This window comes from Myotis daubentonii, chromosome 1, assembly GCF_963259705.1.
Source record: "Myotis daubentonii chromosome 1, mMyoDau2.1, whole genome shotgun sequence".
NCBI classification, from domain to species: domain Eukaryota; kingdom Metazoa; phylum Chordata; class Mammalia; order Chiroptera; family Vespertilionidae; genus Myotis; species Myotis daubentonii.
This window is the reverse complement of record NC_081840.1, coordinates 114,833,010-114,860,473: the sequence shown is the minus strand read 5'-3', so window position 1 is coordinate 114,860,473 and position 27,464 is coordinate 114,833,010. Positions and strand designations below refer to the sequence as shown.

The 27,464-nt window shown below is 45.3% G+C and overlaps 1 long non-coding RNA gene across 1 annotated transcript; it reads left to right on the top strand.

The window, feature by feature from the left end:
* Window positions 1–8,800: 8,800 nt before the first annotated feature.
* On the top strand, window positions 8,801–17,035 carry LOC132226375 (uncharacterized). The gene is made up of 3 exons (XR_009451039.1): window positions 8,801–9,081; window positions 9,850–9,919; window positions 16,749–17,035. It is a non-coding gene; the product is annotated as an uncharacterized LOC132226375 (long non-coding RNA).
* The last annotated feature ends 10,429 nt before the right edge of the window (window positions 17,036–27,464 follow it).

Below are 27,464 nucleotides of genomic sequence, written 5' to 3'. Positions count from 1 at the left end.
CACAAGTTTAGGAAGTGCAGAGTTCCAATCAAGATGGACCCAAAGAGGCCCATACCAAGACACATCATGGTTAAAATGACAAAGGTTAAAGACAGAGACTGAATATTAAAAGCCACAAGAGAAAGGCAGCTAGTTACCTACAAAGGAGCTCCCATAAGACTTTCAGCTGGTTTCTCAACAGAAACATTTCAGGCCAGAGGGACTGGCATGAAATATTCAAAGTGATACAAAACAAGGACCTACAACAAAGGCTATTTTACCCAGCAAGGTTATAATTTAACACATTGTAGACGGATCTCGAGAATTCGTGTGTTTTCATATTACACAGTGTTTTACAAAGTATCATACTTTAAGAAGATATTAGCTTGTAAGAACATGTAATAAATAAATTTAAAATGCAATGAATATTTAATTTTAAAGCATGCCTTTAACATTTATGTAAAATGTTTTTTGTACTTATTCAATAGAAACTTGTCTGGTCACTGGGTAAAGCTAGCACTAAAACTACTGGTCTGCAATGTGTTAAAATAGAAGGAAAAATAAAGAGCTTTCCAGACCAGAAAAAGCTAAAGGAGTTTGTTACCATCAAACCAGAATTACAAGTATTAAAAGAAATGTTAAAGGGCTTGCTAGAAGCAGAAGCAGAAGCAGAAGCAGAAGCAGGAGAAGAAGAAGAAGAAGACAAAGAAAAAAAGGAATAAATAAATAAATAAATAAATAAATAAATAAATAAATAGAGGAACGTAGCTAAAAAATGAAATGACAATACATATGTACCTATCAATAGTCACTTTAAATGTAAATGGCTTAAATGCTCCCATCAAAAGACATAGGATAGCTGAATGGATATGAGAGCAAGTCCCATATATAGTATATGCAGTCTATAGGAGACCCATCTCATAATGAAAGATACACACAGACTAAAAGTAAAGGGAATGAAAAAGATATTTCATGCAAATGGAAAGGGTTGAAAAGCTGAGGTAGCCATAATTATGTCTGACAAAATAGACTTTAAAACAAAGTCTATAGTAAGAGACAAGGGACACTACATACTGAAAAAGGAAGCAACCCAACAAGAGGATATAACTGTTATAAACATTTTTGCACCCACCATAGAAGCACTTAAATATGTAAAGCAAGTCTTGATGGACATGAAGGGAGAGATTGACAGTAATGCAGTTATAGTAGGAGATTTTAACACCCATTGGCATCAATGGATAGATTTTCCAGACAGAAAATCACCAAGGAGGTGGTAGCCTTAAATGAAAGCACCAGATCAAGTAGATTTAATTGATATATTCACAGCATTTCACCCTGAAGCAGCAGAATATACATTCTTTTCAAGCACACAGGAACATTTTTTAGGATAGACCACATATTAGAACACAAAACACGTCTCAATAAATTTAAGCAGACTGAGATTGTATCAAGCATCTTCTCTGACCATAATGCTATGAAAGTAGAAATCAATCACAAAAAGAAAACTGAAAAACATACAAAGACATGGAGGCGAAATAACATGTTACTAAACAATGAAAGGCTTAATAATGAAACCAAAGAAGAAATCAAAAGATATTTTGAAACAAATGAAAATGAGAACACAACAACCTCAAATCTGTGGGACACAGAGAAAGCAGTCCTAAGAGGGAAATTCATAGCGCTACAGGCCTATCACAAGGAACAAGTAAAAATGCAAATAAACAATCTAACTTTACACATAAAGGAGCTTGAAAAAGAACAACAAAGTCCAAAGTGAGTAGAAGAAAGGAAACAATAAAGATCAGAGAAAAAACAAAAAACAAAACACACACACACAAAAACACCTAAAAACAAAAAACCCAAACACAAAACCAACAATACAAAATGGAGTCTAAAAAACAATACAAAAGATCAATGAAACCAGGAGCTGGTTCTTTGAAAAGATGAACTAGATTGAGAAACTTTTCACCAAACTCAACAAGAAAAAAAAGAGAGAGGATCCAAATAAATAAAATAATAAATGAATGAGGAGAAGTAACAACTGACATCAAAGAAATATAAAGGATTGTAAGAAACTAGTATCAACAATTATACGCCAACAAATTTGACAATCTGGATGAAATGGATAAATTCCTAAAAACATACAATCTTCCAAAACTAAATCAGGAAGAATCAGAGAATCGGAATAGACAGATTACACTAGTGAAATTGAAGCAGTAATGAAAACACCCCCAACAAACAAAACCCCTGGAACAGGTGGCTTGACAGGTGAATTTTACCAAACATTCAGAGAAGAGCTAACACCTATCCTTCTCAAACAATTCCAAAAGACTCAAGAGGAAGGAAGACTCCCAAGATCATTTTTATGAGGCCAACATTATTCTAATTCCAAAACCAGATAGACACTACAAAAATAAGAAAATTATAGGTCAATATCCTTGATGGACATAAATGCTAAAATCCTCAACAAAACTTTAGCAAACCGAATCCAACAATCCTATCTAATAAAAGAGAAACATGATAATTGGCGTACGACCGCTACCCTTCCCATTGGCTAATCAGCGAGATATGCAAATTAACTGCCAGCCAAGATGGCGGCCGGCAGCCAGGCAGCTTGAAACTAACATGAGGCTTGCTTGCTTCAGTGACGGAGGAAACCAACGTTCCCCGCCTGCCTTGCCAGCCTTTGAACCTGCAGTTTGAAACATTGTAACAAATATAGAAGCTAAACAAAACCCCAGAAACCTGCTTTCAGCGAGCCGGGATCTCAGAGCTGGAGTTATACATTGTTTCGATTATAGAACCAAAACAAACCAGATACCTGCTTTCAGCAGCGGAGGCCTAAGAGCTGGAGCTTCAGAGCTAAAGCTGGCCCAGAATAAAAAAAGAAAAAAGAAAAAAAGGAGCAGTTGGGAGCTTCCGTCACCCGCCAGCCTGAAAACAGCCCTCAGCCCCTCACCCAGACTAGCCAGGCACCCCAGTGGGGACCCCCACCCTGATCCAGGACACCCTTCAGGGCAAACCAGCCAGACCCCACCCGTGCACCAGTCCTCTATCCTATATAGTAAAAGGGTAATATGCCTCCCAGCACCGGGATCAGTGGAGCCGTGAGGCCTCCTGGCTCCAGGATCAGCGTGACAGGGGGCAGCGCCCAAACCCCCTGATCGCCCTGCGGCTCTCTGTGTGACAGGGTGCGGCGCCCCAACCCCCTGATCGGCCCTGCTCTGTGTGTGCCAGGGTAGAGCCATAACCTCCCCATTGGCCCTGCCCTGAGTGTGACAGTGGCAGCTCCCCAACCCCCTGATGGGCCCTGCTCTGTGGGTGATAGAGGGTGACGCCCCAACCGCCCCCCACGGGCCCTGCTCTGTGTGTGATGGGGTAGAGCCATAACCTCCCCATCGGCCCTGCCCTGAGTGTGACAGGGTGCGGCACCCCAACCCCCTGATCTGCCCTGCTCTGTGTGTGACAGGGGGCGGTGCCCCAACCCCCTGATTGGCCCTGCTCTGTGCGTGACAGGGGGTGGCGCCGCAACCTCCCCATCGATCCTCCCTTGAGTGTGACAGGTGGCGGTGCCCCAACCTCCCAATCGGCCCTACCCTGAGCGTGACTGAGGGTGGCATCGCAACCTCCCCATCCGTCCTGCTCTGTGCATGACAGGGGCTGCACCCCAACTCCCCAGTCAGCCCTGCTCTGAGCCCGACCAGGGGCTGTACCTAGGGATTGGGCCTGCCCTCTGCCACTCGGGAGCAGGCCTAAGCCAGCAGGGCGTTATCTCCTGAGGGGTCCCAGACTGTGAGAGGGCACAGGCCAGACTGAGGGACCCCCCTTCCCCCCCGAGTGCACAAATTTTTGTGCACCGGGCCTCTAGTACATAATAAATATCCTACACCATGAGCAAGTGGGATTTATTCTGGGAATGCAAGGTTGGCATAATATCTGCAAATCAATAAATGTGATATACCACATGAACAAAATAAAGGATAAAAACCACATGATCATATCAAGTGATGCAGAAAAAGCATTTGATAAAATTCACCACACATTTATGAAAAAAATTCTCAGCAAAGTGGGAATATAGGGAACATACCTCAATATAACAAAGGCCATATATGACAAACCCATAGCCAACATCATACTCAATGGGCAAAAACTACAAGTGCTCCCCTTGAGATCAGGAACATGACAGGAACATCAGCTTTCACCACTCTTATTAAACATAGTACTGGAAGTCCTAGCCATAGCAATCTGACAAGAAGAAATAAAAAGCATCCAAATTGGAAAGGAAGAAGTAAAACTGTCAGTATTTGCAGATGATATTATACTGTTTATAAAGAACCCTAAAGATTCCATTGAAAAACTATTAGAACTGATAAATGAATTCAGTAAAGTAGCATGATTCAAAATAAATATCCAGAAATCAGTTGCATTTTCATACACCAACTAGAGGCCCAGCATGCGATTGAAATAGCTCAAGGAGGCGCCCCACCTCCCTCTGTGTGAGGAGGCACCCTGCCGCGTTGTGTCTGCTCAGAAGACATGGAGGCTATGTTTATGTTGTGTCTCCACTCTGGCCCGCCCCCAGCCCCAGCCTCTCCATGTGTTGTGTCTCCACTCCAGCCCACCCCCAGCCCCAGCCTTCCATGTGTTGTGTCTCCACTCCAGCCCACCCCCAGCCCCAGCCTCTCCATGTGTTGTGTCTCCACTCCAGCCCACCCCCAGCCCCAGCCTTCCATGTGTTGTGTCTCCACTCTGGGCCGCCCCCAGGCCCAGCCTCCCAGTGGCTGCTGGGGTGAGGGTGGCACGCAGTCCCCTCCCACCCATCTTCATGCGCAGCTCCTCCTGAACAGTTTGTGACACTTGGCTAATTAGCATATTCCTTATCCTATATTTATTTATTTATATAATAAAAGGCTAATATGCAAATTGTCCCCTCGACCGGGAGTTCGACCAGGAGGTGGGGCCAGCTGGCCAACTGCCCGTGGCCTCTCCCCCTGGCCAGTCCCATCCCCCATCACCCCACCACCCTGACTGGGGGCGGGGCCAGCCCACCAACCACCCATGGCCCCTCCCATCAGCAAGTCCGGCCCCAATCGGGGTGGGTCAGCCATACTCCACCTGTGCACAAATTTGTGCACCAGGCCTCTAGTTTATATATATATAGTTAATGAACAATCAGAAAGGGAAACCAAGAAAAAAATCCCATTCACAATTGCTTAAAAACCCCCCCCACACCTAGAAATAAATTTAACCAAGGATGTAAAGGATCTGTACTCAGAAAACTGTAAGACACTGAAGAAAGAAATCAAAGAAGATACAGATAAGTGGAAGCATATATTGTGTTCATGGATAGGAAGAATAAATATAATTAAAACGTCCATACTACCCAAAGAAACCTACAGACCCAAAGCAATTCTTTACAAGATACCAATGGCATATTTCACAGAACTAGAACAAATATTCCAAAGATGTATATGGAACCACAAAAGATTCCTAATAGTAACAATGATCTTGAGAAAGAAGAATAAAGTTGGAGGAATTATGCTACCTAATATCAAACTATACTACAAGGCCATAGTAATCAAAATATCATGGCACTGGCATAAAAACAGACATAGAGATCAATGAAACAGAATAAAGAGCCCAGAAATAAACCCATGCCTTTATAGTCAATTAATATTTGACAAAGAAGGAAAAAATAGACAATGGGCTAACATAGTCTATTCAATAAATGGGAAAATTAGAACAGATACATGCAAAAAAATAAAACTAGACCTCCTTCTTACACCACACACAAGAATAAACTCAAAATGGATTAAATATTTAAATGTTAGACTTGAAACCATAAAAATCCTAGAAGAAAACATAGGCAGTAGACTCTCAGACATTTCCTATAGTAATATTTTCTCTGATATATCCTCCTTGGGCAAAAGAAACTAAAGAAAAAAACAACAACAAATGGAACTACATCAAACTAAAATGATTTTGCACAGCAAAGGGAATCATCAACAATGTGAAAAGACAACCTACTGAATAGGAGGACATGTTTGCCAATGATACATCTGATAAGGGGTTAATATCCAAAATTTTATAAGGAACTTACAAAACTCAACATAAAAAAACCCCAAACTATCCAACTAAAAAATGGGCAAAGGACCTGAATAAACACTTCTCCAAAGAGAACATAGAGATGCCCAATAGACATATGAAAAGATGCTCAATGTCACTAATCATGAGAGAAATGCAAATTGAAATCACAATGAGAGATATCACTTCACACCTGTCAGAATGCTATCATCAATAAATCAACAAACATCAAATGTTGGCAAGGATGTGGAGAAAAGGGAACCATTGTGCACTGTTGGTGGGAATACAGATTGGTGCAGCCTCTGTGGAAAGTAGTATGAAGTTACCTCAAAAATTAAAAATTGAGCTGCCTTACAATGTAGTGATTCCACTTCTGGGAATTTATCTGAAGAAACCTGAAATACTAATTCAAAAAAAAAAAATATATATGCACCCCTATGTTTCTTGCAGCATTATTTACAATTGCCAAGATGTGGAAGCAGCCCAAGTGTTCATCAGAGGTTGAGGGATAAAGCAGGTCTGGCACATTTATACAATGGAATATTACTTGGCCTTAAAAAAGAAGAAAGATGTTAACTTTTGGGGCAACATGGATGGACCTGGAGAACATTATGCTAAGTGAAATAAGCCAGTCAGAGAAAAAAAAGTACCATATGATTTTACTCATGTGAAATCTAAGGAACAAACTGAACTAATAAGCAAAATAGAGACAAACTCATAGATTGAGAGCAGACTGACAGCTCTGGGATGGGGAGCAGGCATGGGAGGTGGAGGGATTCTGCAAAAAAGGAAAAAAGAGAAAATGCTCACGGACATGGAAAATAGCGTGGTGGTTGTGGGGGGAGGCAGAGATGTGAGTGGAGGTGGAAAAGGGTATAGATGGGATAAATGGTAATGGAAAAATATAAAATAAAATTAAGTTAAAAAGAGAACAACCAAGAAAAGATTTTTTAGCTTAGACTTGGCTTGTTCAAAATTTTAAAACAATAGGGCATTGTGATTCAAATGAGGGCTAAGGGGCGTGCCTGTGGATTCCTGTGTCTCACTTTCTATTAGCATCATCTTGTTTTTGTTTTAGTAAGAGTTTGGTGGAAGACCAATGACATAATTTGTAGGTCCCTGTGGAAAATGAAAATACTGGGGCCCTTGCTCAGAAATTATTAAGAATATCACATGAGGGGCCCTTCTGAACTCAGGCCCTGAGTGACTGCAGGGGTCGCACAACCATGAGGTCAGTCCTGGTTTGGGCTAGATTTGTTTACTTATTTCAAAGTTGGAAGTTCTGAAAATGTTTAAACTCCATATGGAAGATACTGGGGTTAAAAAGAGGACAGTGATTTTAGCTAAAGGGCCAGATCTGGGCACCTCGGCGAATGTGCATTTTTACTGAACTGATCATTAATTGAGCATTCCCAGCATCTCTCAGCCTTTTCAGTGATTCATCTGCAAGGCTACTGCCACTGTGTAGTTCTCATTATCGTAATTAGCTGGTGCTTCTCAAGTCAAAACCCTGCACCAACCTGGGTCTTTTCAAAAACGGTGCTAGTGACTGTGGATCTGGGTAGATGGGCTCAGCATACAATAACTCCCTCTTCTCCTGGCTTGTAACGATGAACCTCTTCTATCAGGGGATCCAGTCTAATTGGGTAATTATGAGGAAAGCGATAGGACGGGAAAGTGGGAATTCAGGAGGGAACTTGTTTTTCCAGGCCCTGCGTTTGCAGCAGCTGCAGGAACGTGCCACGTGCCATGCGAAGTAACAGCAGGGGAGTCAGGGGCTGAGCCTTTCACAACCCTGTGGGTTAGGCTTTCCAAGGGGGCGGGTTCTGCTATGAGGCAAAGCAGATATTCATAAGGGATTTCTGGGCTCCTGCGTCCAAACGTGGACCTCTAATCTGCTCTGGGTCAAGGTGCTCAAAAACCTCTTTCCAAAGTGCAAGCTCATTGGACCTCTGCTTCCAGGCCCTGCACCCACTCCTGCCCCCAGACGGAAGCTCCTCCAGGTCTGCAGAGTGCCCAGCGTCTTCCCTCCAAGAAAGGAGGACTTTGTCCATCAGCAGCAAGAGTGAGGTCTGGAACCCGAGGATGACCAGGGGAGGGCGGATGGTGCCTGTACTTCCAGGCCAGTGGGGGCAAGTGTCCTTTACCCTTGAAAACAGCAGTGGTCGTATTTAACAAGTTTACCCCTTTTCGCTTTCAACATCGTTTTGGTTCCTGGCAGCGAGCATCCATGTCACTGTCTGCAGAACTGAGGGGAGAGGCAGGAGGGAGAGAAAGTGGGGGGTCTGATAGGGGCCTCTGCTTGTGCTCCATGGGGGAGCCTGAGGCTGCATGGTGGGCTTTGGCCAAATGCGAGACCCAGCTTAAGAGCCTTTTCCTTAAGGGAGGAGGAGGGAGTCTTCCGTGTTTACCCAGAGGTTATGCCATGTGGATCGGGAGAATAGAGTCATCTCCACTTAACCCATGCCATAGGTTACCCTGGCGTTTGTGTGTCTTTGTGTTTACTCTCTTGTTCCCAAAGCAAATGGTTTTGAGACAACCTTTGCTGAGATACACATTTCATTGAGGGCTGGTTAATCATTAGGTTGAGAGCAAGAGTGTCAACACAGGTACAGATTACATATTTGTTTCTAATTGTAGTAGAGAAACCTTCATTAATTAATAACTTTCTGGTGAGGGGAGATGAATCAGGTCACCTTCCACTCCTTTTTAAGACTAGCTTTGACTTCTTCCTGATAACCCGTCAGTGGTTTTTGCCTTTGAAGACTGTCCTTATTGTCATAACGGGCCCTCTCTATGACGTTGGGCAAGTGTCCCCTTTCTCGAGGCTTCCGCTGTCCCATCTACAAGTGGAGGACCCTTTGTCTTCACAGCCTCCTCCCTGCCTGGAGCGCAGAACCTCGGGTGGTCTACCTGCAGCGGAAGCAATCTGAGAAGCTCCCACAGGTCCTGTCCTCAGACACTTAGTGAATTTTTCCGCCTGCATGGTGCCCTCTCTGTGCTGACCTCAGCCCAGTGGTAAGTTTTCTAGGCAAAGCTGGTGGGCTTTCTCACTGGGAACAGGGCTTCCCCCAACAGTCACAAATTGGCAGTGACAACTTGTTTTCACTAGGGTCTGTCCTGCCTATGTCACAGAAACAGTAATAAGTCTCCACTATATACTGAGGGGTGAGAGGATGCACTGAGAGGCCAACATACAGTCACCCATTTAATCCTTATCACAATCCCTTCAGAAATGTATTATTATTTCCATTTTATAGGGAGGAGTATTGAAGTTCAGAGAAGTTAGATAACTTGCCCAAGACCGCACAGCTAGTAAGCGGCAGAGCTGGGATTTTACCCAAGGCATTTGACTCTGAAGCCCATACTCTAAGCCACTTCACTTATATCCTTTGGTTAAATGCTTAAATGCATGTTTAAAGATCCGTTAAAATTAGGAATGCCCCCTTCTCAGAGCCACATTCTTCTTTGATTTTTCTTATCATTGTGGGACCAGATGTGAAATGCCAGAGACAGCCAACATGGTTTATAAGCTTCCTTTACTCTTACAAAATGCAGTGTCAAGTAATACCCGGGCTTACCCACACTGCTCATGATCTCCATTGAAAATAGGCCTCAGTCTTCCTGATGGGCCAGGACCCAGCATAGGTTTGCCCACTCACTATTTGGGGTACATGGCTGAGCTGTGCCTAGGCTCTGCCTGCAACAACCAGGGCAGCAGGCCAGGCTGGAGAAGGGGTTGGAGGGGAAGAGAGCAGATCTTATTCTTTCTGTGGCTTTTCTCAGGGAGACATGGTGGACTAGTAATGACATCTGCTCAGAGCCCTCCAACCTCATTTGAGACACTGAGGAGCAAGTACATATTTTTTACTCTATTATTTTACAGAAACATTAGAAGGCAATAAAACATGGTTTTAGACTTTTCAAGAAATTTGCAAACATCCCTTCCCCCGACCACCTTCTGGGCAAGGACACCCAGGTCCAGTCAGTCACTTGCCGTGAATAACAGATGACAGCCACAGCCATGGCCCATTCCATTGCCACTTGGTGATGTCAGACGGTCTAGAGTCCTGGAGGGCCACCCCCAGGGCCTCCCAGCAAACAGCCCACCTCCTTACACCGGGGCAGTGTTTTTGGCTACAGAGTGTACTCCCACCCACCCTGTTAGCTTGGGCCTTTGCGAATGCCACCTTCCCTTGGAAGGAGCAGAAGCTGAGGCCCAGGGCGGTGATGACAGAGGGCCCAGCCAGGTGGAGCCAGCAGCTGCAGCAAAACCAGGTGTCTTGGCATTGATTCTCGGATTCCTTCCACTGACCAGCTCTCATGCGTGGAGAACTCAGTGGTCAGATAAAGCATCTTTGTTTCTGGATTTTCTTCTATTCTGCCGAAGCCTTCTGAATCAGGTTCAGATCTGCCTCCTCCCAGCTTGGAATTTGCACCTAGAAAGTTTCAATGTAAAGCTGCTACCTCTAACAAGAACAGAAAGTCCCAGTTGGGCTTGTGAAGAATGAAATCAGCTCCAAGCCCCGATCTTTCTGAAAAGTTGTTATTAAATTCTGTGCATGGTCCTAACCTGGATTTAAAGATTTGCAAGAAGACAAATTCCAAACAGATGCCCATTAGGGCCCTGACAGCACAGCTTAAAGATAACATTTACATTCTGCCTGGGTTTGTAGCGCTCTGTTCCCCGCTCAACCCCTCTCCTGCCTCCAGCGGGATCAATACCTCGGTTGAGGTTACGTGGAGGTGGCCACATTCTTTTAAGCTGTTTGCTCAGCGCTTGGTTTGCTTTGCTAACACGCCAGGCACTTCTTCCAACAGGCCTGTTTGCCCAGTATTAGGGCTGTTTGCCGAAACACCTACCCAATCCGAGGGGGCTCAGCTTTCCAAACAGTTGGTCCCCGCATCTGTCAATCAATAACACCATTCAGGTTCCTGATAGGGACAGCAAATGTGGCCAAGTCCAATATTTGCCCAAACACGGCCTCCTCCCCCTGCACCTGACTCTCCCTGAGCTTGACAAGGGCGGACGTTCGCCAAGCGCACAGGCTGCCGGGAAGAGACGATGCTGCGAACAAGAAGCCGATTCCAAGAAAGAAGAGCACACACACGAGCAAACACAGCGCTCCTCTGTGGGAGGTAACCCGGTGAAACGCAGGGCCACCACCTGCCCACCCAGCCCCGGTGGAATTAGAAGCGGCAGGCGCAGGTTCCTGGTTCCGGCGCTGGCGAAGGAAACTGGGTTTCATCTTGTGAAGCTGGAGCTGGGACCAGGAGTTGGGTTGGAGTCCTAGGAGATCAAAGGGACATTAGGATATTATCAAGCCCAGGATATCAATTCCCGAGAAGGACAAAATGATAGCAAGAGAAAATCTACCAAGAGGAGTGTGACATTTAATGGGTACAGGCTTTTTGAGTTTTGGAACTTGATAGAGGTATTGGTTCACAACGTTGTGAACGCACTAAATGCCACTGATTGTTTGCTTTAAAATGGTTAATTTTATGTTAGGTGAATTTCACCTCAGCTAGAAAAAAAAAGGGCAAATCTCAATGAGCCTAGGGCATTTACATTTGAGAAACTCTAATGCCTAACTCAGGCTTTGGCTCAGAGTAAATGCTTAATAAATGTTTATTGAAAGAACAACCTAACATTTGCACAGTCAACAAAGCTCTTTGTTACACATTAGCTCATTTCATCCTTAAAGAGCCTTATGAGGTGGGCAAGGGGAAGCATTCTTCCCTTGAAAAGGGGAAACTGAGGCAAGTATGGCTTGCATACTATCACACATAGTAGTAGTGCTGGGATTTGAACGCAAAAATATCTAGCTCCCAAATTTGTGCATGTAAAAAAACGACACTAGTGTTTTGTCTACCTCATGGCTTCCAGGAAAGAAGAGAAATAGGTTCTTATAAATAACCCCTCCCCCCACTTCTTTTTGAGTATTTATTACTAAAAATATGTTAAAACTGGCAAAGCCACCCTTTCTCCCCCACAGTTCCTAGCACAATGCTTGATAAATATTTGCTGACTCATTCAGCTGCAGAGACCAATCTCTGGTTGCTGTGGCGACTGTCCAGAGCAAAGCTCAGGCAGATCAGGGCATCAGTGAAGCCAAGGACTCTGGGTTAAGTAGGAGGAGGAGCTGGGTCTGCGGCGATGACTCCCAGAAGCCTTTGCTCGGGGCAAGGTGTCCGCTACACACCAATGGCACAGGAGTCTGGTGGTGGTGGGGCCATCTTGCCACCGTCACTTTTTATTATTATTTTATTATTATTTTTCTTTATTGATTAAGGTATTACATATGTGTCCTTATGCCCCATTGCCTCTCCTGTCCCCCCCCCCCCCTCCGCACTCATGCCCTCACCCCCCTGTTGTCCATGTCCATTGGTTAGGCTCATATGCATGCATACAGGTCCTTTGGTTGATCTCTCCCCCTTACCCCCACCCTTCCCTACTTTCCCTCTGAGGTTTCACTGTCTGATTGATGCTTCTCTGTCTCTGGATCTGTTTTTGTTCATCAGTTTATGTTGTTCATTACATTCCACAAATGAGTCAGATCATGTGATACTTGTCTCTCTGACTGACTTATTTCGCTTAGCATAATGCTCTCCAGTTCCATCCATACTGTTGCAAATGGTAAGAATTCCTTCTTTTTAACAGCAGTGTAGTATTCCATTGTGTAGATGTACCACAGTTTTCTAATCCACTCATCTGCTGATGGGCACTTAGGTTGCTTCCAAATCTTAGCTATGGTGAATTGTGCTGCTATGAACATAGGGGTGCATATGTCCTTTCTGATTGGTGTTTCTACCTTCTTGTGATACATTCCTAGAAGTGGGATCACTGAGTCAATGGGAGTTCCACTTTTAGTTTTTTGAGGAAACTCCATACTGTTCTCCACAGTGGCTGCACCAGTCTGCATTGCCACCAGCAGTGCAAAAGGGTTCCTTTTTTCTCTACATCCTGGCCATCGCTTGCCACTGTCACTTTTTAGTCTAAAGTGGTGGTGATGTGGCCTTTTGTTAAAAAATTATTAAGAATTTTAAGAAGGCAGAGAATTAATCCAGCACACCTCTGAGGACAGGGCTTGAGGGTGGCTTGCCATGCAGTGGCCCCAGGGCTGGCATTACCTGGCCTCCTGATGGACAGCTCTGTGGGATCTGTGTGTGGAGCCAGGAAGCCAAGGGCAGGAGGAGTGGAAGGTTAGCTCCTCCCCAGGGCATCATCCACTCCCTTGGGGAGCACTCCAGTCCTCCAACTCCCTCACCTCATGGGGTAGACAGACCTGGCTCCAGACCAGCTGGGTTTCCATCCTGGTTCTGCCATCAAGAAGCTGTTAACTTGAGATTGGGGCATTTAACTCTTGGGGGCCTCAATTTCTCAGATATAAAACGGTACCAATACTTTTCCCAGTTGATTACTGAGTGCCAGATACACGGTTCCCATCTTCCCAGATTCCAGCACCTCTCATACCAGACTAAGCTAGACTGAGTTCCCTCCCTACTGCACAAATGATATGAGCTGTCTTACAAAGATGTATAAGAAAGAAAAAAACACAGGTGGCTTGAAAACTGAACCACTTTCAGAGGCTAAGCAGAGATTACCGTAGATATGAAAGAGACAGGCTACATACAGGGCAGTTCTTAGGGAGTGGTGGGGATTATGGTAAACTGGAGGTTTTGTGCCCTACCTGAAACCACCTAAAGTCAAAATTTAAACTTGCAGAAGGATTGTGTAAGTTAATTAGGCTGCGAGAGTTCATTTTGAAATCTTTGAAACAATATGAGGGAAGTTGGGACAGGGAAGGTATGCATGAAGTTGATAAGGGGAGAAATCGAAATGCCGTAAGATTCTCCATGGTGAGCTATAAATTTGTCTCTGAACTTCTTGGAGCCAATGCAATAAAGGCAACATAATCAATTACATGCTTCTCATTGTCTGTGAAGAAAAACATATAGCGTTTCCTGTTAGCCAGCTCAAAAAGACACCTCAAGGCATCCTTTACTAGTAGAGTATCTTGACTTGTGTGTGTACTGAAGGTGGCGCAACGGGCACCGTCCTCTGGTGCAGGCAATACACAGGTGCAGAGGAGTTTAAAAAAACAACGCATTTGACTGAAAGCAGGTCTGCTCTTAGTGTCACTGTACATTGACAATCGTAAACAATATCAGCGATAAGATACTTCATGAAAAATCTTTTCGTGGCTTAAAGTATAAACAATTATCTTATTGCAGAATATGTAGGAGTATAAGTAAATAAGTTTCACATTCAGACAATTTTATCAATTATCCTTTAATAAACATTTTAGTATACATGGAAGTTACTTTGGAGAGGAGCTCCCAAAACGTGGACCTCCCACATGCATTGAAGAATTACTTTGTCAGGTGACATTGCGCATTCCTTTTGGGTACAGTCAGTGCTCCCAAGCTCTGGGGCATCACATCATCACATATTTTTGTGTTTAACAATAGATTTGAAATGAACAATGATAGTGCAGTGGTTGTAAAGATGAAAAAAATGCAACTTGAGTTCTTTCAGTCATTCTAGGTAACCACTGGAGTTTATTTTTGTTTAAAATTTAAAGTGGTAAAATTGTGTAAACTGTCAGGTGTGCTATCCTTGTTAGTAAGTGTATAGTTTAATTCATGCTTGACTTACTTTACTAAATTTTAATATTTTTTTTAAAATTAAAAATTGTTTTTTAGTTCTTTTAAAATGACAGAACAAAATCCAGAAAACAGACTTATCAAAAAAATTATACCTTTTGTGAGAAAGAAGAACAAAGTTGGAGGGATCACAATACCAGATATCAAGTTATTCTACAAAGTCACTATAGTCAAAATAGACTGGTACTGGCACAGAACAGGCTAATAGATCAATGGAGCCAAATAGAGACCCCAGAAATCAACCCAGGCCATTACATTCAATTTAATATTTGACAAAGGAGGCAAGAACATACAATGGAGTAAAGACAGTCTCTTCACCAAATGGTGTTGTGATAATTGGACAGATACATGCAAAAAATGAAACTAGACCACCAACTTACACCATACACAAAAATAAACTCAAAATGGATAAAAGACTTAAACGTGAGATGTGAAACCATAAAAATCTTAGAAGAAACCATAGGCAGCAAAATCTCATACATCTCTCATAATAGTATGTTTGCAGATACATCTCATAGGTTAGCGGTCGGCAAACTCAATAGTCAACAGAGCCAAATATCAACAGTACAATGATCGAAATTTCTTTTGAGAGCCAAATTTTTAAAACTTAAACTATATAGGTAGGTACATTATTATTAATTAGGGTACTCCTAAGGCTTAGGAAGAGCCACACTCAAGGGGCCAAAGAGCCACATGTGGCTCGCGAGCCGCAGTTTGCCGACCATGGTCATAGGTCAAAGGAAACAAGGGAGAAAATAAATAAATGAGACTACATCAAAACAAAAAGCTTCTGCACAGCAAAAGAAACCATCAACAAAATGAAAAGGGAGTTCACTGTATGGGAGGACATTTTTGTCAATAATACATCTGATAAAGGGTTAATATTCAAAATATATAAGGAACTCATACAACTTAATAAAAGGAAGACAAACAGTCCAATTAAAAAATGGGCAAAAGACATAAATAGACACTCTTCCAAAGTGGACATACAGATGGCCAAGAGACATATGAAAAATGTTCAAAGTCATTGATCATCAGAGAGATGCAAATTAAAACAACAATGAGGTATCACCTCACACCTGTCAGAATGGCTACCATCAATAAAATTAACATATGATAAGTGCTGATGAGGATGTGGAAAAAAGGGAACCCTATACACTGCTGGTGGGAATGCAGGCTGGTGCAGCCACTATGGAAAACAGTGTGGAGTTTCCTAAAAAAATTAAATATGGAGCTGCCATTTGACCCAGTGATCCCACTTCTAGGAATATATTCTAAAAAACCCAAAACATCAATCAGAAAGAATGTGTGCACTCCTATGTTCATAGCAGCACAATTTATAACAGCTAAGATCTGGAAACAGCCCAAGTGCCCATCAGTAGAGGAGTGGATAAAAAAGCTGTGGTATATTTATACCATGGAATACTGTGCAACAGTAAAAAAAGAAGGATCTCAGATCCTTTGAGACAGCATGGAGGGACCTGGAGAGTATTATTCTAAGCGAAATAAGTCAGTCAGAGAGACAAGTATCACATGATCTCACTCATATGTGAAATCTAATGAGCAAAATAAACTGATGAACAAAATAGATCCAGAGACATGGAAGCATAGAACAGACTATTAAATCTCAGAGGGAAGTGGGGGGTGAGTGGTGGGTGGGAGGTGATCAACCAAAGAACTTGCATGCATACATGCATAACCCATGAACACAGACAATAGGGTGGTGGAGGCCTGGGGCGGGAGGCAGGGGCAGTTTATAAGGAGTCAATGGGGAAAAAAAGGGGGACATGTATAATACGTTCAACAATAAAGATTAAAAAAAATACAACTAACAAATTATACCTTTTGTTGACATTTTGGACTTATTAAAATCCTCTTATTAGTTACTGGATAACTATTTACATAAATTATTATTATACTAGACTGTAACCAAAGGATCAAAGTTCAAACTGATAGTGTATAAATCAGGGTATCTTTTTGTCCTGTGGGAAGTTTGAGTAACTTGCAATGTCTTGCAGTATTGTGAAACTGGCAACTCGTTCATAATTGTTCTGAAGCTGTAGAAAAATGCAAGTGGGGCACCTGTACCAATATGAAACCATACAAATTCAGTGGAGCTCAAACAAAGAAAAATGAAAAGAAAAAAAGAGGAGGCAATCAAAATAACGTCTGGATGTATTTAAAATATGTAATGCATTCAAAATCATGTGTAGTTAACGAAAATTCTGAAGAAATACTAACTAGCATATCTAGTGCATCTATATGTTATTGTTATTCATTGCATTTCATGACTTTTATAAAGTAATTTTGTTGTATGGAAGAGGACTAAGTTTAAAAATGACCTGCCTGGTTGTCAAGTGCTCTAGTTATGTTGCTGATTTGCTATCTCTGGCTGGGCTACGTGGGCTGGGCGGGGGTAGGGGGGTTGGGGGTCTCTTTCAAGGACCAAAGTGTGGCAAAGTCAGTTACATCACACCCCCTTTCCTGACTGGCTCCTGCTCCCTCGAAAAGGGACCTCTACTTGGGTTATTATGTTGCAAGTAGCTGCCACCCATTTAGGCTGGCTCAAGTCAGTGGGGTTCAGCTGTTCATCATCTGTCCACAGCCCTGTCTCATCCTGTCCTCAGGCACGGACGCTGGCAGGGAGACTTGGGGAATGTCACCCAAGGTTGCCCCAGGTCAAAGCAGCCCTCCTTCTGCTTCTAGACACTTGTTTTTAGAGTGGGATCATCTAAAAGAGTCACATAGCTACAGTTTCTCCAAATGCCCTCTGGGAAATTCTTATTAATTCTTATCAACACAGTCAACAAACATGTATTAAGCGGCTTCTTTAGGGCCAGGCCCTGTGCGGGGCACTACCAGTAAGAAACAAAGACAAGACGCAGTGCCTGCCCTCACCATGAGCGTGCTGGAAGCAGAAGCAGCTCCAAGAGAGAGGCAGGTACAGTCTTTAGGGGAGGTTGAGGAAGGGTGGGAGAATTTTTCCCTAGGGGTTCTGTGAAGGGCTGGGAGCCTTGTAGAATCTGAGATGGCGGAGAGAGAAGTCTTTTGAAGGCAGTGTTTCCTGATCACACGCTGTGTTTGTATCCAAGAGCCACTACTTACCACCTCAGTGACTTGAGCACATCCCCCCTGCCTTCTGGGACTCAGCTCCCTCCTCTGAGAAATTGGGTGGGGGGCAGGAGTCCAACCTTCTGGCTGGAGGTAGTGAGGACAAAGTGAGGTGTTGTAAAGCTCCAGCCCCTCCCCACAGGAAGTGCTTGATAAATTCAGGTGGGTGTCAGGCTCCAGGCCTCCCCGGAGACCCCCCCTTCGGATGGGTCTCCAGGCTGGCGCCCAGCAGGGTCAAGGGCTTCACTCGCACCTGCACTCAGGGCAGGCCTTTCTGCAGGCGCGGAGCTAACTTGGGGCATGTGGTTCTCTGGTGAGTGAACCAAACCAAACTAGGGCTGTCTAGAGGAGCACGTGAATACCATGGCCCTGGCACAGCCTCCCGCAAATAGAAATGGTCTCAGTGGAGCTTTGAGAAAAGCTGGATAGCTCTTGTAAGATATATATCGTCATTTTTGTTGCTAATAATAATAATGACAATAATTCCTGGGCTTCTGCCCTGAGATCATAGTCTGTCTGTAGCCAACTCTCATCACCCACCAAGGACTGGCCTAGCACCAGAATAATACTTTCAGCATCCGCTACCCTCAGTGCTTATTAGGATTGTGCCCAGGACCTCCTGACTCATCTCTAGGTTTGGCACCTGTACAAGGGCCCGTTAAGGTGCCAAGTCACATATTTTTCAGCTGCTTTCGATATATCAGCTAATTTAATCTTACAGCAGCCCCGTGAGGCAGGCCACCTTATCTCCACTTTACTGTGCCTCAGAGAAGGTAAGTGCTTGTCCAAGTTCACGTTCACACAGCTTTCAACAGCCAGAGTTGGGATTTGAATCTGAGTCTGCCAGAGGCCGGAGCCCAAGCTTCCAAGTCCAGCCTCTTTGTTAAACAGTTCAATTTCTGGGAGTTACAGACCAAGATGGCCACCCTGAAACAGGCTTCTGAGAAAAGGAAAGAGCTTAAAATAAAGGTCTTGACCTAATGACTTACACTCAGTCACCACCAAGTCAGAATTTGTAGAAGTCTGGTCAGTCCTGGGCAGAAGTTGCGTGGAGCCTTCTCAAGATGGCAAGAAGTTGTTGAATTAATAAATTGCATTAAGATAATTGCAAGGGAAATAATCTAAAGGGGACAATGTGCTATTTGGAAGCATTTTTCAAGTACTTTGGAATATGCCCTTTTTCACACCAATAGTTGAAGGTTTAACCTCAAATTGTCCTTCTTAGTTCATCAATGTAAGTCCCCCCAAAGGCTCACTGTCCAACACTTTATTAGCCTGGACTGAGTAATATATTTTAAAGTAATAAAACAACATTATCTTAAAATTATTTTTTAATGTGGACTTTTCAGCCATTGACTGCCCTATCTGATAGATCTGAATTAGTGAGTTTTAATTGTGTGTAAAGAGCAATAAAATAATCATTACTAAGATGATGGGATGCTTCATTCATGGCAGACACTGAGCTGGGTATGGCACATGCATTGTCCCATGCAGCCTCACAAAAATCCTGAGATGAGAACACCATACACCCTCACTTTAAAGGTATAGAACTCACGTTCTAGGGGTTAAACTTGCCCAGAGTCTCTGGGTAAATGAGTGGTGAAGCCAGGAGTCAAGCCCAGGTTTGTCATCTTTTTGAATATGGTCAAGGTGCCAGCTTCAATGGTGCTGAGTGAGGCTGAGTCTTTGGGCCTAGAAGACCTATGTTAATAAAAAATGGGAAGGGGAGAAATGTAAAAGAAAAGAGAAATCAAAATATGTCATGGAATACTTAGGACTCCTTGTTGTTTATCTGTTCAAGATTGACCACCCCTAAGTGCCAGGCAGGCACACAAAGGTGAGTGACAAGGGGTATGATGTTAATTTATGTGTCAGCTTGGCTAGGCTATGGTGACCAGTCACTCTGTCAAACACCAGGTTAGATGTTGCTATAACAGTGTTTGTTAGATGTAGTTAACATTTAAATCAGTAACTTTCAAGTAAAGCAGATTACCCTACATAATGTGGGTGAGTTTCATCCAACAGTTGAAGACCTTAAGGTCAAAAATCGAGATTCCCAAAGAAGAGGGAATTCTCCTCAATACTGCATCATAGAAACAGCCTGGGTTTCCAGCCTGCTGCTCTAGAATTTGAACTCAGGATTGCTACATCAACTCAAACCTCCAACCTGCCTAAGGATTTTGGACTTGCCAGCTTCATGATTGCATGAACCAATTCCTTAAAATCTGTCTCTCTCCCTCTTTCCCACTGCTCTCTGTCTCTGTACACACACACACACACACACACACACACACACACACACACACACACACACACATGAGTATATGTATCTATAAATACACATGTGTGAACATATGTATATATATGTGTCTATATACATATATGTGGGTATATATGTATATATGTGTCTATCATCTATCTATCTATCTATCTATCTATCTATCTATCTATCTATCATCTATCTATCATCTTTCCTATTGCCTACTAATTCTGTTTCTCTAGAGAACTCTAATACAGTGGTGATGTGATCCCTTCTCTCAAGAAGCTCACAGCTTAACATGTTACTGAAGGGTGATCAGCACAGAAGCAGACAACTATAGGACGGGGCCTAGGGTTCTAAAATAGTAGGTAATTTTCTTGTAAGTGGTGGCAATATTGGGCTACACATTAGGGACTACAAGAGGAAAGTCAAGAGTGAGAGAAAAGTGGGGGAGGGGGTGCATCCTGGCCCCTTTATCTACCCCACTAAATCTGAAGTGTCTTTCCCTCTAAGGTTGATTTTGTCTTATTATTCCAAGCGAGTTTTAGCTCTAATGGGACCTCATGTCAAGGAAAAGCAAATCTTTCATTTTACAGATGGGGAACCATGCCTCTGAGAGCTTTTTATAAAAGTGGTGAAGGTACCAGCTCATGGTGCCTAGGACTGTTTTCCCAGGTAACAGCAGCTGTCCATACACACTTGGTTTCAGTGAACCTTTCTATGGCTGTCATACAATGAATTGCAGTCCCACACATCTGGAATTTTTGCCAGATGTGACCTCCTTGAGAACAAACCAAAGAAACGAAATAAGACAAACGACTCTCAGGGATTTATCTGGAATGCACTCTGAGCCCATCTGGGCTCCAAGTCCACCCAACGCCATCTCCTGCAGTTGTCCCGGTCCAGCACCGGGCAGCGCCGCTTCCAGCCTGGCAGATGCACACCAGCAAGATCAGGTCCCGGCATGGTCCCAGCGAGGGACTCTCAGGAAGAGTAGAAGGGTTTGGAACCACAAAAGTGGAAATCAAAGAGGCCTCTAATTTTCTAGAAAATTCAATTCTCCAGAACATGCAGAGAATCAGCCTCTCCCCTGGAGTTCTTTTATCAGGTAGCATTGAGGCCACTGTTGCTCTTAGCTTTTATTTAGATATCACCTCTATAAAGAGATTCAAGCCCTGTAAGGAACACTACCAGCTCATGCCCCCTCACGCTCTCCTCCACTCCTATAGGAAAGAGGAACAGGAAACTGAAGATCATTCCCATTGCACAGAAAGAGAAACTGAGGTGAAGAGAAGGGTACCACTAACTTCTGACCCTGGGTGGCACCTGTGGTGACCCAGGAAAGCAGCACTGGGAGGAGAGACCTGCAGGCATTGGCCCCAGGGCGTCCTGGGCTGTCACTGGAGGAGAACAGGGCACCGATTAGCCAAATTAGAACTGGCCCAGCTGCTCCAAAGAGATCCAGGCCAGTGACAGGGGAACGTGTGGATAGCCTTAAAGTCATAATTTCTTTTTTTCTTTTCTTCCAGTTCACTCAGATCCAAGGCAACCCACTTTGTGGTGATGCTCTGTGAGCCTCTGTGCCCTGTCCCAGGGGAGGGAAGTGAGGGTTACACCCTGAATCTAGTCTTGGAGATTCTGGCATATGAGGGGTAGGGGTAGTCTCCCTGGGGACTAGGGATTTCAGCCATCAGCCAGAGGGTGCGGGAGCGACACGGTTGCTGAGGTAGAAGACGAACATGGTCTGGATGCCTGGATTTAATCCCAGTTCTTTTTTTTTTTTTTTTTTTTTTTTACTAGCTGTGTGACCTTAGGCATATACGTTAATTCCTCTGGGAGCAATCAATAGATTTAAATAAAATAATAAATTTGGTCATGTTGTAGAGACTACACCTATCATTGTTTTTCATACACCCTAGAGGGGAGGGGGGAAGGAGGGGTCTAGAATTGGGGAACTTTAATTCTTTAATTTCACATTAGAGTGAGGTCACAGCCCAGAAAGTGTATGTAAACTGCCCCAAATCACAGAGGGGGAGGAAGTGGGATTGGATTTGGGTATTGAGAGTGGGTGGGGCAAAAGGGGTTTATCTTCCTAGAGCCCAGGGACTGGACCATGATGAGATCCACGAGGATCTGAGGAGGAAGGTGCTATGGGCAGGGGCAGCAAAGTTGCAGGGACGCAAGGTGGGAAGTGCCCCAGTGCCTGGCTGAGGAGTCAGCGCTGTCACTTGGGGGACATGCCATCCCTGCTTATCAAAATCTGTGTAGGGCCTCTGAGTGCAAGGACACAGGGATGGGTGCAAGCCTCACCTGAGATGTGACTTTTGGTTCAGAAACAGAGTGAAGTGAACAGTTAAGCCAGCTCTGCAGACCACGCAGACCCAGGGCTAGACAGGTGGGGCAGGGGTGGGGGGGTGCCCTGGCAGTGGGCCGTTCCTGAGGCAGGAAGGCAGAGTCCCCAGGGCAAACCCAGCACTCCCATTCCCTGAGGTGAGAAATGTGGGCTATAGTGGTTTAGCCCTAATCGAAACTATGTCTGTGTCACTTTTGGTTAGAATTTAGAAAACATGGGACGAGGAGGCAAAGTGGATATCTACACAGGTACTGTGCCCACATAGCTCTCAAAATGACCTGAGGATTCTGGTAACAAGAATCATTCAAGTTTGGCCTTGACTCATTTCTCCCATGAAGGATGAAACAGAAAGTCAGGCCTAGCGGGAAGAATCCATATCTAGGTGGATCTTGATCTGTCTCCTGCCTCCCATCTTTCAAAATATTATCCCCTTTGGTCTCGCTCACTGCCTTACATTTCACCATTAGAAATTTATCCCTTTGGGTATTCAGGCTCCAGGATTTCTCTACCCAAATGCAAATGTTCCTGGGAGAGGCAACAAGTAAGCTTGGAAGGTGATGCAGCTCAGGCAGCCAGAATCCGTGATTGCTTTCACTGAGGGCCCTGGGGGGCCAAAAGGTGAGTGGAGAAGAGTAAGGACAGAGATTATCATCCCGCTTTACAGAGGAGGAAACTGAGACTTAGACAAATAGTGAAAGCAATTAGCAGTCTGAGGTGGGAGAAGGCCAGCCCTCATTTTCTCACCCCAAATTGTGTCTCTTTCAGAGTTGTTCAAAGGCAACTCCAATTTGTTTCAAATAAAACAATCACTCATGGCCTCCCCACTCTTACTTCCAGTGTGGCCCAGTAAGCATGTGGCCCCTTCTTGAGAGGCCCATTCATACGCTGGATGCTGACTGACTGTGCCAGTCAGACGAGTCTCCTCTCTCTCTCTGGAATTTGAATTAAGACCCAAGGAACAATGCAATTGGTGTCACGCTGGAACTTGGCGGTCCAGCAGACTCAGTGTAGGGTGGCCATTACAGGGCTACCAACACCCTCAAGTTTGGAGAAACTCAGGGAGCCAGACAGGGGAGAAGGGAGCAAGTAACAAAGAACCAGGAGGAGCCGCTGCTGATCACGGAAAAGGGCCCACTGCCAGGGCAGCAACCCTTAAAGTGTCTGCCCAGTGGGGTGTCAGGGTAGGTGTGGAGCAGTGTCTGTTGAGGTTGTTGTCCACTTTTCCTCCTTCTAATTGGGTGCAATTATTGATGTTATGTTGTACTTGTTATATTATTGAATATACAGTTTTGGGGGCAGATAACTTTAATTCTTAGTTCGCCGGTCTTTGCATCAAGAGGCGCTATACCTGTAGGTGACAAAGTGATTACTGACCCTCATTGCTGATGTGGTGACCCCAACACTCCACCCTGAACCTGATGCTGCGCCCGGGGGACTTGGGGCTGTTCCCTGGGGAGGGGTGGGTGTATTGCACATGCAGGAAGGAGAATGAGCTGAACGTTTGGTGACCCGAATTGCAAATGAACCATGAGTCATCACGAATGCAGTTCTCTAAATATTTCTAGCTTCCTGACTTCTGGGCACATCAGAGCCCTTGTTAGGCTGGGGCCATGAAGCCTGATCTGCCCAATGAGATGTGAGTGGAAGTTTAATGGTCTATTCGAGGCCCTTCAGCCACTTGTCTTCTCACAGTAGCTGTGACAGTCAAGGTGGTGGCTGCCTCCCTCCCCTCCTCCCCCCAGGTCCTGGAGAGAGGAAACCTGGGGCGTCAGCTTTGTGTTAGAAGACATTTCACTCTGGGGTTGTTCGTTGCCATGACGCACTGTGGGGTGCTCGGCTTGCCCTTCCCAGGGCTCAAGCGTGGCGTTTTCCCTGGATCCTTTTGGAAAGTAGATGGAGGGGCTGTTAGGAGTTGGGGCAACCCTGGGCATAGGTGACATTTCTTGGGTCTCTCCTGCCAGCCTCTGTGCCATCCCTCAGGCTGTGGGACTAGAGTGCTGAACAGCAGAGGGCACCAGAGGCCTGTCTCCACTTTCCCCTGCCTAGTGCCACCACGGGTGTTGGTGGAGCTGGCACTGCAGGAGGGTGGCACTCAGGCCTTAAGCAGGAGACATCCCAGGGCCTGCTCCTTTTTCATGTCACTGCAGTTGTGGGCAAATGTTTGAAACATGCAGGCTCGCTCCCCTTCCCCCACAATAGGCTTCAGAGAACATCATGGTGGAGCTGATGGCCCCACCATGGCCTCTAAAGAGCAGGCCTTACTCTCGCTTTCTCATATGGCCTGGCTCTGCCTTGATTGCCATCCTCACACCAGAGCGAGGCTGGAAGGGAGGCCAGGACAGAGCGTCACCAGCACTCCTTAGAACATACAGCCACCCACCTTGGCCGGAGCCCTGTGACCTCAGGCCTGGCCCAGGCTTCTCTTGGGATGCCTCAAATTCCACTATCGTTCTGTCTGTTTAGTTGCTGGTCTCTGCATCAAGAGGCGCTACACCTGTAGGTGACAAAGTGATTACTGACAAAGCTTTCATCTGTGTTGAAACATGGCCCAGCCCCATTTTTCTTTCTGGTGGGGGTGGGTGTGGAAGTTGGAGGGGCAGGACTGCTAGCAGTTGTTCCCAGATTGACACTAGAGCTTGCATGGAGGGTCTGAGAGCTTAATCAGCCCAGCGGGCTTTGTCCTGGGAGTTGGGCAGCTGTGTGATTGCCTCCAAACCCTTTCCCTCCCTGGGCCTCAATGTCCTCTTCTGTGAAAGGGGTTTGGAGCCTGCCAAGCTCTGGGCCCCTTCCAGCTTTAGGAGCCTATGTTTCTGGGGCAGATGTTTCTACTCAGGAATGGGAAGATAGCCTAGCCCTGGGGAAAGGATGGGAGGAAGGACAGGAGGGGGCTACTAAGAGGGAAAATGGTGCATGATAGGGGAAACTTGGGCCACTGAGGGTCACTAGCTGGATGCGAAGCTTTTCCAGGAGTGGCTGGATTACCGGCTTGCTTTTCTTTAGTGTTGGCATGCGTCTCAGTATTTACACTCTTTCAGATCATATAAAGACCAAGGTCAGATCAAAACCATTACACCTAACCCTGGTTGGCCCAAAGTCAAACAAAAGAGGTTGCCAATAGTACTTGAGTTTCCTGCTCTCCCTCCCTGCCTTCTCTGGGTGCTGTACCCGTCTCCTGGTGCTGGTCCCTCCCAGTGTTCTGGCCTGGTGTCTGGAGCACTAGTCAGGCTTGTTTTTTGAGAAAGTCAAACAGATGAACACTCCAGGTCATCACCTTGGGGCGTGGGGTGGGGACATCTGCCTTCTGCTTACAATGCCTTTGTTGCCCCTTTCCAACCCTCATGTCAGGCTCCCTGGTGAAAAGAAGGTGCCGAGCTTTCCCCAGTAAGAGCCCAGGAGCATCTTCTGGGTGGGATTTTGCTGGAGAAGCCAAGTGCCTCTTTCAACCCTTCGACTCTTGTTCTGCTCAGACCCTGGAAGGTTTGGGTTGTAGCACAGAGGCAGGCTCCTTCCTGACACGTCTTCAGCTCTCTGCAGTGCCCCTGTTCCTCTGAGCTCTAGAGGGAATCGGCCCTGCAGAGCTAATTGTAAGCCATTCCAGTTTGCTAGATGTTTCATGAGTCTTGTCTTTCTCAAGCTGGTTGTAAACTCCTTAGGGCCTGGCAGATAGGTTTCTGGTGTTTTTCCTGCCCCTGACTGGTTGGCACTGCCATATTCAGTCCCTGGTGAATATTTTTTTATTTCATCAAGTCCACCCACCTGCACTGTTCATTCATTCAGTCATTCATTGAGGCCCATGATAGCAGAACATCCCAGGAGCTAGGCATCTATAATAATAAAAGCATAATATGCTAATTAGACCTGACAGCCGAATGACCCTCCGGACGTCACTCCAGACGTCCTTCTGAATGAATCCATGGTGGCAGGGGCTGAGGCAGAGACCATTAGGGGTGATCAGGCAGGCAGGTGCGTGGTTAGGGGCGATCAGGCAGGCAGACAGAGGGGTTAGGGATGATCAGGCAGATAGGCGAATGGGTAGGGGTGATCAGGCAGGCAGGTGAGTGGTTAGGGGCAATCAGGCAGGCAAGCAGGCCAGTGGTTAGGAGCTAGTGGTCCTGGATTGCGAGAGGGATGTCCGACTGGAGGATCAGGCCTAAACCGGCAGTCAGACCTCCCCTGAGGAGTCCTGGAATGTGAGAGGGTGCTGGCCAGGCTGAGGGTCTCTCTCTCCTCCCCCATTGCATGAATTTCATGCACCAGGCCTGTAGTACAAAATAAAAGAGCAGAACACAGTCCTTGAAGGGTTTGAGTTTATGGAGTGTGAGATTTGTAAACAAGGTCTTGAAATTTAGGGTGTTGAGTGCTGTGATGATGGCCTTCCCTGGGCCTTATAGGTACCTGGGGGATTGGGGAGAACCTGGCTCTGCTCATGGAGGTGAGGGTAATGTAGCTTTCAGAGAAGGTGAGGTTTGAGTTAAGTACTGAAGGAAAAGCTGTAGGAGTTCCCTAGGTGGGGGTGGAAGAGTGGGAGAGAATTTTCCGGGAAAGGGGAAACACCTACACAACAGATGAGGGGGGTGGGAGAGAGCAGGGTTCCTTCTGGGGTTGGAAGTATTCAGCAAATGTATGTGAATGGAGATGAGGCTGAGGTTGGATCTGGATCCCAGAGGGCCTTGGGATGCAGGTCAGAGCAGTCTAGCTGCAGCTTGTAGGCTGTGTGGAGACCAATGAGGAAGTTATTGTCATAGTTCAGGAAAAGAGGAAGAGGTCAATTAAGGAGGACAGGGGGGAGGAGTAGAGGAATAGCTCTGAGAGATCCTGGGTGGGTAGAAGCCATTCAACTGATGAACATTTGGATGTGGTGGTATGGCAGAGGGAGGAGGAGGGGCTGACTCCTAGGTCCCTGGCTCAAGTGGCTGAAAGCTTGGAGCCCCTCACCACTCCTCAGGCTATGGGAGAGGAGCAGGTTGGATGTCAGGTGGCTTCAGAGGTGGATATGCTGAGTTTTGAATA